The sequence below is a fragment of the Anabrus simplex genome, chromosome 2 (genome assembly GCF_040414725.1).
Source record: "Anabrus simplex isolate iqAnaSimp1 chromosome 2, ASM4041472v1, whole genome shotgun sequence".
Classification (NCBI taxonomy): domain Eukaryota; kingdom Metazoa; phylum Arthropoda; class Insecta; order Orthoptera; family Tettigoniidae; genus Anabrus; species Anabrus simplex.
This window is the reverse complement of record NC_090266.1, coordinates 527,230,897-527,244,767: the sequence shown is the minus strand read 5'-3', so window position 1 is coordinate 527,244,767 and position 13,871 is coordinate 527,230,897.

Genomic DNA, 13,871 nt, shown 5'->3' with positions numbered 1-13,871 from the left:
ATTAATTACTGATGACACTTAATTTTCAGCCTCCATTATTAAATCAGTGTAGTTGATGTGGAGGACGAATAGTTTTTTTTGTATATATACTATGCGTTGATGACGGTTGCATTTGTTACACACATGCTTAAATCAGATTTATATTTGATTTAAATTCAAATGTTTATGTTTACTCATTTTATTAATCACTTTCCTTTATAAATAAACGCATTTAAACACCAGTCTGGGCCAGTTTTTCTTTTACTTCAGTAGAATAGATTAGCCTATAACCTAGTAGCCTCATATCCTCCTATCGCATCGTACATTGACAGCCTACTGAACGAGAACTCTCCTGGAGAGAAGAGACGTCTACGGTGAGTATATTTTATTACAGGGCAGCCGTGGCGAATCCAGAAAGAAGAAATCCTCAGCGCAGTCATAACATAACGTAGTACTCAAAAGTGTACACGTTTCGATATCAAACCCGTCTGGACCTAAATACGTGATGATGTGGAACAAAGATCACAACAAAAGATAGGCCGCCTCGCACAACCTCCCCGGTTTATACGTACAATCATCCTCGCCTTATTATACGGTGGAATAACATACAAATTTAGACTAAGGCTCCGAAAAGAATAATAATGCAGCAAAATCCAACTTTCAACTCGAGGAACTCGCCATAATAATAATAATAATAATAATAATAATAATAATAATAATAATAATAATAATAATAATAATAATAATAATAATAATAATAATAATAATAATAATAATAATAATAATAATAATAATACTAATAATAAAATTATAAGACAGCCGGACTTCTACAATTTGAACTTGAAATATGAGATTGCATTGGCAGGACGAATAACCCATCAGTAAATTTTCAACACTTATGACAACGCGCTCTTGACGTCACAAAAATTATTCATATATTTACAAACAAACAAACAAACAAACAAACAAACAAACAAAACATAAAATTTACACTAAAGAGAGGCGTGGGTCAAAACCCCACCGGCATTCACACACTCTCATTCTTCATGTAAATTACCTGGAAAATGTAACCGCATGTTGATATACCTTATGAAAACCAATCATCTAACTAAACCTATCCTTTCATTGAATTGAATTTTATTCCAGTTTAAACTTACATTTAAGCCAAGACGTTCCGTGTGCCTCTACTTCAAGGAACGAAAGTACGAAATACTGATTAAACAGATAAAATCTCATAAATGACCCTAATCATTCAGCTATGCAGTTATAACAAAAATGGCAAACTGTGATTTCATGCATATAATCAAACATGTACTTCAAGTTGTTTTACGTCGCACCGACACAGGTAGGTCTTATAGCGACGATTGGATAGGAAATGGCTAGGAGTGGGAAGGAAGCGGCTGTGGCTTTAATTAAGGTACAGCTCCACATTTGCCTGGAAACCACGGAAAACCATCTTCAGGGCTGCAGACAGTGGGGCTCGAACTCACCAAGTCCCGAATACAGGATACTGGCCGCACTTTCATAGCATTTCTGTATTGAATAAATATCGGTACAGAAGTGCAGGATTTACTGCTCTATAACAATAATCTACTTCCACAATGGATGAAATAATTCGAGTATCGTTCTCAGAAGTTCCGTTGTAATACGAATTTCAATTAAAATAATAAACATTCGATAGTCTTGTTTATTTGCACACCATTTACCAGCTGTAATGTTAATGGAAGTGGAATTTTCGAGAAAGAGGTTGGTTTGAGGTGGAATTTACTGGCGTGTGTCATAACATTTCTTCCAAAGCTGTTGAACAGCTCGTCCGGTATAACAACATTGACACACTCTGAATGATGGGCAAGCACCGTGCTACAAAAGTACAAACACTCTCGTGCGATCCCATCATTATATTATAAAGAGAAAGCATACACACCATGTTTGTTTAGCTGTATACATTAGTGAACTCGACAAGGGTCAGTGTTTTTATTGACTATAGGTTGGTACACTATTCTGACATGCTGCTAACAATTTCTACAACCTGTAATGGAAGGTAAAACATGATTTACTGCTATGTTTCGTCGCGCCGAACAACAATATCCACCTGAAATGTGTGGATAGCTTACGTAGTGAATATAAACTGAGGATTAGTATTGTCAAGTTTAGTCGATTACCTTCAACATCTTAAGTAACCTGATGAAATGAAATGCTGTATGGCTTTTAGTGCCGGGATATCCCAGAGCGGGTTCGGCTCGCCAGGTGCAGGTCTTTATATTTGACTCCCGTAGGCGACCTGCGCCTCGTGATGAGGATGAAATGATGATGAATACAACACATACACCCAGCCCCGTGCCGTTGGAATTAACCAATTAAGGTCAAAATCCCCGACCCGGCCGGGAATCGAACCCGGGATCCTCTGAACCGAAGGCCAGTACGCTGACCGTTCAGCCAACGAGTAGTAACCTGATGATGTTTCGTGATGGACTGAGATTGTAAAATATACTATTTCAGGCATTGCACTAGGCAGGGCAATGGAAAACGAAACATTCTCGTGAGAGAGTTTTTAAAAATGGCTGTCTGTTTAAATTATCCAAGTACGTTTACAAAGAAATGACAGGCAAATTAAATGTTATTATTGATGGGGACTGTTTGCTTCTTAATTTAAAGGATAATGATCTGCGAATTCATATTAACTTATTAATTATAATGATAATAGGCTGGGCGAGCAAAGCCGATGTGTAGTTCTTTGTAGGTTAACTCCATAAGAGAATTCATTCTCAATCTGAGAAGCGTAATACAGTAACATCTGTTTTCAGCTGAATCGAACGGGAATTGCAAAATTTTCCGTTAAAGAAAGGTTTCCGATTAACGAAAGTAGGCCTATACTAAAGTAATAGGTTATAAACCATGAAGATGCATATGTAGACTACTGGACATACAGACTGTTGAAATCATTCGATTCACCACAAAGTTCGTTAAGAACTATCTGATGTATTTTGTGGCAACTCTCCAACCATCGAGTATTTGTTTTGAATTATGAGTTGTCTAGATTTTCAGCCACGTTTTTACCGTATTCTTGTAATATAGGACCCGAAATTCGAAGATGTTTATCCTGATACTAACAAACCTCTCGCACACTATTTCATTAATGTCCTGGTTTTAACTTTCTTTACGTTCTTTTTACATTAGCAGAGTTTTTCTACTGTTTCAAACTTTCCTTTTCCTTCTTTTAACTCTCGTACACTTGAGTTTTACCTACGTTTAACATCTTCATAATCTGCATTATACTCAATTAATCTCGCTTACTAGCATGCATCAATTCTATTCTCGTGTTAAGGCCAAGTACAACTCTTGCTTTCGAAGCCATAATGACTACTGGCTAACTAAGACAGTAATGTAAGTTTAGAAGTGCTCAGTTAAAAGCTGAGTTCTAAGCTAATTGACAAGAGCCGAAACAAAGACAGAAATTTTTTTGATTGACGGTTCATTAAAGCGAGAAATTGGAAAGGCTTGGACAACTGTAAACGGGCAATTAGCCGTACACTTTAACGTGTAAGTTGAGAACAAATGCACGAAGATCTATTTACCCATTTGCTGTTAGCTGCAGAATGTCCGGATCCATGGCTAAATGGTTAGCGTGCTGGCCTTTGGTTCAAGGGGTCCCGGGTTCGATTCCCGGCCGGGTCGAGGATATTAAACTTCATTGGTGAATCCCAATGGCTTGAGAGCTCGGTGTGTTTGCCGTCTTCAGCATTAGAATTCATCATAGGTAGGGGCCCATGCCCACAGACAGGCAGGTCGCCTTTGCAGGTCAACTCGAAAGATGAGCACTAGGACTCTTCGGAGGCCAGACGACACTAAAGCTACAGAATGAACTGGTATAGCAGACAAAGTAGACTTTCACAGGGTGCCCAAAAATGTTCTAAACACCGCACTCCGGAACTTGGAAATGTTACGTTAAGATGCGTATTTTATTTCCGGTGTCCGCGTAACACAGTTTCCGTTTAATGAAGGGAATTTAACACCTCTTTCACCACTAAACTCACGGGACCGTTAAATATTTCCCTTTAAGACAAATTTCCGTTTAATTAAGACTCCGTTGAAGGTAGGTTTTACTGTATAATATTACTTTCCTAAAATATAAAGCTCACAATCAGAGATCTGAGATAATACTATTCAAAGTCCTAAACTGTAGTTTATAACTTAAAATGTTCTTGAGGGTGAAGTATTGGGATTGAACATAGTAACGTAAACAGTGCTATAGAAGGTACATTTCTTGAAGAAGCTCTACAACAAATGAAATACTGTTCATTACGGACAATACGGCCGTACATAGAGTAATCCCGCATTGCGGATTCATCTGTGAAGCTATCTCAGTAAATTTAATTTGAATTTCAGGTAATTACTAGTATGATATAATTCATAAGTTCACAGGTTGTGATTACAATATATTCGCCAGTAACACTGCTTCTTATATAAATATCTCACAACATTTGACGCAAATAATTGAAGGGTTGGATACATCTATATATATAAAATAAGAGTTTTGTCTGTACATTGCTCAGAATTTGAAAAGAATGGTATTTCTGTATCGGTCATGCCCACAGTAACAAGAAAATGCATTTTTTTATTTTTACGTCATTTATGTCTGTCTGTCTGTCTGTCTGTCTGTCTGTCTGTCTGTATGTACACGCATCACGAGAAAACGGCTGAAGAGAATTGAATGAAAATCGGAATGTAAAGTCGGGTGATAAACCGCTACAATCTAGGTTATAAATTATTTTAATCACGCTGTGTGAAATGGTAGTTTAGGGGAAGGCCTGAAATTTAATTCTGAAATATTTCTGTTATTAGTGGTCGTGTCTTAGTGCAGCTATCGAGCTCGGTAATCAACGTTGTATAGGTGTGCTTTGTAAATTAGTAGGATAAGATAATACCCCGGAGAAACGCGTATATGCGGTAATGTGATATATAAGTAATGTAATCAAGTAGATCTTATTTTGCGACGAGTGACGATATGGTTTTCATGGTTATGGAAGTGTGCGGAATTGTATCGTATGCAAACGTCTCTAAACCATGACTGTTGTAAATAATATTGTTTTCCTTACGAGAAATGCCATCTCTGTGTACGTATAATATACGTGATGTTATATATTAAATTAATGGATAACAGCGGATACCGATAGTCGGTGAATGGGGTAGACCCGTATCTATTATGAAATGTGATATACGTATGTGCGTCTTAACAAGCTGATCTGGGATTGCCAACATGATAATTCAGAAGTAAAATCGACTGATATCGACATAACGACATCTCCCATATAATTGAATTGCTTTCAGTGTTTAATAATATGGCATTTTCTCGTATATAGTGAACTTTCTGTGACTATCAGCTTATTAAATTTAGGTTTTGAATTGTGAACAAACATTCTTCTTATCCCAGTTGGCTAGTGTATTCCTCTGAGATTATAGAGCACCCTACTTTCAAGATATTTAAATTAAGTGCCCACTTTTTTGCGAACTGTTCACTGACCCGTATGCTCTTCAGCTTAGCCGTTGTGACGTTGAAAGTAGGGAGGATGGGACTTCGATGCCCGGGACTGACTTCCGAAGTTCCTCATACAGCAGATTTCCATTCAATTTTTTTGTGAACTTAAATTTTATAATCAGTGCCCTGCCGAGCCCGGAACAGGTGAAATATATTACCAATAGCGTTTTCGTTCTAACTTGATAGTACGGATTTGGTTCATCCCCGGTCTTTAATGTGTAAACATTTCTGCGGGTTCTACGTTGTTGTATGACGGTTATTTTAGGTATAAGAATTGAATAGCAACCGGAAACCTGAAATAATTTTCGATACCAGAATTTTCCTGCATAAGATGTGTGTATTTCCTCTCTCCGTCACACTCAGACAGACATACACACGGTAGATATTTTTTGCCGGTATTTCAACCTCAGATATCTGAATGGTGCAGCTCCTCCTCTTATCACAGAGCGTTTTAGCGTACGTAAGAGTGTTCCTCATCATCATAAATCCAGAAAAATCCTCTCTGCCAGTTCAGTGTACATGTTAATAAGAAGTATTTTGGTCATTCGAATCTTATTCACTGTCTTGTAAGAATTTCCTTTCCGATATAATGTGGGTGAGTATCACGTTATGAAAATCACAATATCAAAATATGAAGATAAATTTGGAATTCAAGAAAACAAACTGGGACAAATAGTCGTTAACGGGAAGGGGATTTAGGGATTGGAATAATTTTGCACTGGAGATGTTCAATAAATTTCCAAATTCTTCGTAATTTTTTAAAGAAAAGAGTAAGTAAACAAAAGATAGGGAATTTGTCGCCTAGGCGACTGCCCTAAATGCAGATCAGTGGGGACTGTTTGATTGAGGACAAGTCAGATTAGATAACGTCTTTAAATATTTATGTATTTATGTAATGGATCGTTGTTGGTATAAACATCGCGTTTCTCATGCATTATCTTTTCCAGGGTCTTATCATATTGAACCCTTGGGCCACTATGAAGGATACTTACCTTCGTTACCTATCAGCAATTTCATGAGATATGTCGCTTGGGTCGTTACGGGTTCTTTGTCCCTTGCTGAGGTAAAAGGTAGGGTTCAGTAATCCTAATCTATCTACTCAAATGAAAGGTCTATTCAAAATATTTGTATTTATTAATGAAATCGCGAAAAAATATTAAAATCAATACAATTTGGACCTAATCTTGTCCACTTGACGCCACAATAATTTAACACAGAGGAGCAGAATACTGGTTTGAGCCTTTGACTAAACTGCCTGATGGGCATCCTTACTAGAAACCATTGTCACAAGTTAAGAATTAAGAAAAGGAAATCTGGAAATCTTTAAATTCGGCTTCTATGTGAGACTGCATGTACCATCATACTCATTCTTGATGATCCAGCCTTCGTAACACGAACTCTGGACTCTAGGTATAATTAAGGCAGTCAAAACGGTGTGTGCCACACAGTGGTTGTACGGCATGGACCATTAATTGAGTCGATGTGACCTGCGACTAAGTTATGGACCGACCTCTAAACTTCTAAGTAACTTTAAAGTCATTGTGGATGATTACCGCAAGAAAATGATGCTATAGTGGCATATGGCCCTAATCTAAGTCACTGAGGTTGATGACCCCATGACCATTCAAGTTTCTAAGATTCAAGTTACATCGGTTGATGACCAAAGTTTCCACTTTACTAATCCCAGCACATTTAATGCTCAATCAATCAAAGTCAAATAATACAACAACAACAACAACGCTCACAATAACTTGTGGCAGTAAAATCCATTCCCTTCGGATATGTCCCCTTAAGCGTTACGTTAATATTTGAACTTTCCCAGAAAAATAAACTGAGATTTCCAGAATGCATCTTCAAGTTATTCACTTGGTTTAAAGTTATTTCACAAATACAGTTTCCACTGAATTTAATAATTTAATAAATTATAATGATTTAATAAATCTTAATTAACAACAAATTCTATCTCCGCGGACGAATGGTTTCTTTAACAAGTCTCTACTCAAATTCTGACGTAGTTATATTTTATCATTGTTACAACAGTTTATTGTCGTTAGAATCGTGTAGCTGGAAGAAAACTTACATAATTTATTTCCAGTATTATATCCTATTTCATGACATCACACTTTAAATCTAATCTAATACTAGCCATTATTAATACTTGGATAAACCTAATAATTAAGTACAAAACAAATCTCTATATAAGTAACTCGCCGTAAAATGTAAGCCAATTACGATGTCATATCTCATCATGACATTTCCATGAAGCTTTGTGCACCCCTCACAAATAAATCAATCATCACTACCATCACTGTATATTTTGGACAACCCTAGAATTGGCTAACTTCGCTCATTATAGTTTAACTTCGTGGTTCAGATATACATTACGATCTCAATTGAACAAATAATAGTACCTAATAACCTACACGTTATTCCCGGATGAAACTTCAACTAGTTCACGCACATTCATGATCTCCGTTCTACAGAATGCAATCTCTTTTTCAACACGTAACACGCAGCAAACTCCCGTTATCTTCGAACTGCCACCCTCGATCAGCTGGCGGTATTGGAAACAAGCGACTCTCCTTGCTGTCAGCTTTGATATAAGACATCTGTCCTTCACGCATAACTGGTCCCACAAGAATGAAATCTTCGAATTAGAATTAGAATTAAAATACGATATTCCTGACAAAACAGATATGCACGTAGATTTTTCTTTTAAATGTCCTTCAATAATTGTGCACGTCGCAAATTAACACTTGCGTGGATTCTCTGACATTTTCCCATGACAAACATTATACAAAAATCTCCTTCGGGTTCACATAAAATCCCAGCTTCCAATCACCTGAATCGGAAATCCTATCTCACTCATACGGCAAATCTAACTGCTTACCTTCAACTCGACGACTGTCACTGACAAAAGAAATGGAATAAAAATCCACAGAATCCACGACGCATAAATTACCCACAATACTTTAATAATAAATAACTTCGCATAAAATGATCTCGTATTTTAAAAACCTAATTTTCACAAAAATGACTGACAACCTTTACTGTTATTTATTGTCAGTCAGACACAGTTTAAACGGACATAGAATGACATTACCCTTCGTGACAAATGTTCACCGATATGCATTACTCAACACGACAGCGCGCTTACACCCGATTGAAAATGGGTAACCACGGACATCTTGCGCCACCTCCATCAAAATACAAACAGAAATTTTTACGTCAAATAAAACATCTTGACATCATAAAAATATAGGCAATAAATTCTCGGAAATGACGATCTACTTTGTAGGTGATATCACTTCGTAACCCTTACTAACAACTTTTTACAACATGTTACACGGCGCTCATAATACTTTTAAATTTTATCCAAATAGAAAATAAAACAAATGACCTTTCGTCATATTTCTGACATTCACAAAAACATATGGGTGACCAACTGCGTCGTAACTACCCATTACAAATACACATAAGTTTGACATCATGAAACAAGTTATAATAGGCGGTAAGATGACATTTCACCTACCTTAACTGCACGTCGGCTTCCATTTTAGGCTCACCAATGACCCTCTGTCGTTTTATTTAGCTATTTTTACATTTCTGGCTTCGCATTGGTTTTTATTCATGTTTCTTTCCTGAAAGACAAAGCATAAAAAAGAAATGCCCTTCACTCGGTGTCTTCGTTGATCGCACACGAATAACTTTCTTTACAACACAATTATTTACAACTTCACAAATACTACTTCGGTATCTTGACCGTATTTTTATCAGATTACTTCGGCAATGAACAACTATCTCCACATGGAGTCAAGACCCTGGCCACATCGGCCAAAAATCTGTTTGCTGGACTTAGTTTACTTCTTGACGATAGATTTACTGAACAGTTCAGCCCTCTCTCTCAAGCGTCAATGATTCAAATTCAGGGGGTATCCAGATGGCGTCTCCTCTTATTTTATAGATTCTATCCCCTCTTTCTCGTATTTTTCCTTTGCCGCTAAGAAAATTTGCGTAATTTTTCCGACTTAGTGGAACTGTATTTCAGAGAGTTTTTCCTGTAACCACGTACTTGCTAACTTGCTAGCGGCAGTGTTCATGAACATTTAAAATTTATTCTACCAAGTTAACTGGTTAAATGACCTCATGGCGTGGGTAAAATAGACACGCGCGTCTCTCAATGACATATTCACCGAAATGGCTTAGCAGTCTCAAATCGGTCTTATTTAAGACCAATTGTCTTATGGATAAATACAGGGCCCATATTTTAACCCGTTCATTGCTAATTCTTTTATTTAAATATACTTATTCAACCTAAACTTTCTGCTGTATCCATCCACCTTTGACACGTGCGGATGACGTCACATCTCATAGCGTAGGAAAGAAAACAGCCATCTTCCTGCCTCGTGTCGCCTCTACGATATAAACATATATTCAAGCTCCTAATCACAATTGACATGGGGCCTCATGTGGTAACTTTAAGATTTAAAATTCTTAGGGCACAGAGGTTATGGGTTCAATAATCACGTACTCATGACCTTATATGGAGTGGTTGCCCGAAGAAGAAATACTGTATGCCTCAAATGTATAGACACTGCGTCGTTGGAACAATAGCAAAAAGAAAATACAATGTAAGAGAGATTTGCCTTGCAACAACGGCCACAGTGTTTTAAATCATGTCCCTCTTAATCCGTGATACTTGTAATCATTCCCAATTAGTGGAGTATGTACATATTACTTGACTGAAATGTCCATCGTAATGTTGACAATGTGTTTGGCCGTAATCGACGAGTAGGTTGCGATATTTTATGATATTTATTATGTCTACTTTATTTTTTGTATATTCGCTATAAGGATATTTTAGACATAAGTTATGTCAAATCTTCATAGAGGATCCGAAGTCGAATACAGAAGGAAACTAAAACTGTCAGGAGTGAATCAAGTTTTGAAATGTCGTTGCTCTGAGACGCCAGGTTACAAAATTTCACGTAGCTATATGAAGTGTGCAGGTTTGCGCATTGTAACTTTATCATTAGGAGACCAAAATACTCGCTTCAAAATTAGTTACAAGTTCCAAGTAATTATTGAACACTGTAGCAGTTCTAATTACATGGTGTAACTAAGGGAACCTCACCAGGATTAATTGATTCGGGGACTGGTAAAGTTCGAAAGAAAGAAATCAGCACTGTTTGTTCTGAGTGAATTCCGACAAAAGATTACTGTTACGAAAATGCTGCAAACCTTGGGATGGGAAGACTTGGGAGTAAGGAGACGAGCTGCTCCACTAAGGGGTGTGTTCCGAGATGTCAGCGGAGAGAGGGCGTGGAATGGCATTAGTATAAGAATAAGCTTAAGTGGAGTTTTAAAAGTAGGAAATATGGGAAGATAAAAGTTTGAATTCGATATGCCAAATTGGGGCAAACATTCGTTTAGAGGAAGAGGAATTCGGTAATGAAATAATTTACCAAGGGAAATGCCCGATAGGTTTCCAACTCCTTTGAAATCATTTAAGAAATGATAAGGTAAACAATTGACTTGAAATCTGCCACCTGGATGACAGCCTGAATGCAGATCGGCGAGGATAGATTGCTTGCTTGCTTGCTTGCTTGCTTGCTTGAGTGATTGACTGACTGATTGACTGATCACGCCTGCTATATACCATGTGCGTGCATTAGCTTATATCATAATTGGAAAAATATCTATCAATATCTACCATTTTCTCTCAAAAAATAAATGGCTTCTTGGCCCGGTTACATACGCAATTCTCCAGAGATAGCTATAGGGTTAAATAAACGTAATACGTACAGTACAGTAACATTTTATAAATTCGGCTCCTTGGCTGAATGGTCAGTATCCTAGTCTTCGATTCAAGGGGCCCGTGTTCAATTTCCGCCAGAACCACCAATTTTAACTACGTGTAATGTGATTAATTCTTCTGGCTCGGAGACTGGGTATTTGTGTTCGTCTTTATATACTTCTCTTCATCTATATTCGACACACCACACTACCAATCACCGCAAGTACACACTTGTTTTACGTCGCACCCACATATGGTAGGATGGGAGGGAAAAGGGCTGGGAGTAGAAAGGAATCGGCCATGGCTTTAATTAAGGTACTCCGGTATTTGCCCGGAGTGAAAATGAGAAATTACGGAATAGCGTCTTTAGGGCTGCTGACAGTGAGGTTTGAACCCACTATCTCCCGAATGAAAGCTCACAACTGCGAGACCCTAACCGCACGGTCAACTCGCTCGGTGTACACCCAATTGTGAATCAATTCTCTGATATGTGTTTGGCGTCAGGAAAGACATCCGCCAATAAAACTGGGATAGATATATCTAAAGTGCCGACCCCAATACATTGTTGACTTCTTTCTGGGTCCATTGTAGAATTTGCTAGCTTTCCCTGAGAACTAAGGTATTAAAGGTTATTCATCTTGGGATAAAATGAGGATAGAACTACTGCGTCATAAAATGATCCCGTTACTGCTAGTACCATACGATTCAAATCGTCCAAAAATGTATGCTTAGATGCTCCGTACCTCGGGTGAAGGTATGGAGTTACGGCGCAGATTGCGAGAGCATGCACTCTGTTTAAAATTCCTTTTGTGGTTCACTCTTTATTCTCATGTCTCTGTGTTGCAGATTTTTGTCGATGTATGTTTTGAGGGGAAAGCATGGGCAAGATTGGAGAAATGAAGGAAAAATGATTGAAATACTCTGAAAGTTATGTGATAATTTTGATATTTTGACCAATATGTAATAATAATAATAATAATAATAATAATAATAATAATAATAATAATAATAATAATAATAATAATAGTAATAATAACAGATGTGATGTAAACCAAACCAAACCCCATGGCACTACAGCCCTTGAAGGAGCCAAATCTGCTTTTCCTTTCAAGAATTCTAGCATAACATCATTTGTTATAAACTGTTGCAGCAATTTTAATGGAAGGACACATGAACTAACAGAAAATATTCAGTGTACCATTATCCCAGTTTACGGAATACATACGCAGTCACCAACTTCGCAAAACTATTCCAGAGTCAATAAGTGTGTACTGATAAAACGAATCCTCTCATTTATGAGACGTAACACTGCCTCGTAAGACTTCAGTCAGTCGTCATACTCAGTTCTATGATCATTACTCTGGTCATAGTTCCCTCACTAGATATTTGTACGAAGTTAATGCATATTAAACATCTATAATTGAAACTGATTAGCTTCCGTACATCTTCAAAAATCCTTAAAAATACCTGTCGAAATGCGTTAGGCTATGAAAGTGTCCATGCATTCCGTCACAACGGTAATTCAACGGTGCATTTTTGAATAAAACTACAGTATATCAGTCACTAACCTGTCTTCAATATGCCAAATTCCGAATTTTGTGTTCCAAAACACTCATTTACCATTGTTCACCCACTATTTGATTCTGTAGATAGTTCTGCCATTTTCCAAATACTGTTAGAAATTTAGCATCCACTCACAATTACAAAACCGAAATACATTAAATAAAATCGTCTTCAATATTTTGTTTGTAGCACTCTCGTCATCTCAAACCTAATATTATGATATCTGTAATGTAATTCTATTTTTATCATTCATCGACATTTTGGAAGTGTTTCAAAGCACAAAAGGGGTATACATAACGTTCACGGTTTACGGTTTGCATCTATTACACCCTGAGAGCCACAAATATCTGGTCTGTATTAATCATACTGCTTTGTCTAAACTGAATTAACCGTGCAAGGTTTATTGAAAAAAACTTTCAAATTTTAATTACTGATTCAGTATTCGTGATAGCACGTCGAATATTTAAGAGAAATATTACATTCACATTCTTTATTTTCCCCAACTGGATCATCATATATGGATTACTGTATAACATTGTAAAGAATATACACTTAAGAAAATGGAAATTGGTTTGCAGACCCATTGGATTGTTGCTGCAGGTCTCCCCACGTGATTGGTCGCGGAGGAATCAACTCCAGTATACGGACTCTGGTGTAGCGTAGTTGAATTGTAGTCTGTTCAGTGAAGTGTTCCCCGTCAAACATGCCTCGACGACAGAGAAGAGCACGCTATGAACAACTGTCGCCGTTTGAGAGGGCTCGGATAATTGGGCTGTGTGAGGCTGGATTATCGCTAAGGAGTGTCGCTGCACGTGTTGGCCGACAGGCATCTACGGTACAACGTGTATGGCAGCAGTGGTCAAATGAAGGTACCCACACTCGTAGACCTGGCACAGGCCCAGCGCGACAGACAACTGTGAGAGAGGATCGCCGCATCATTCGGATGGCCCGGATGGAACTCCATGCAACAGCAGCACAAATTCGAGCAGCTGTGGC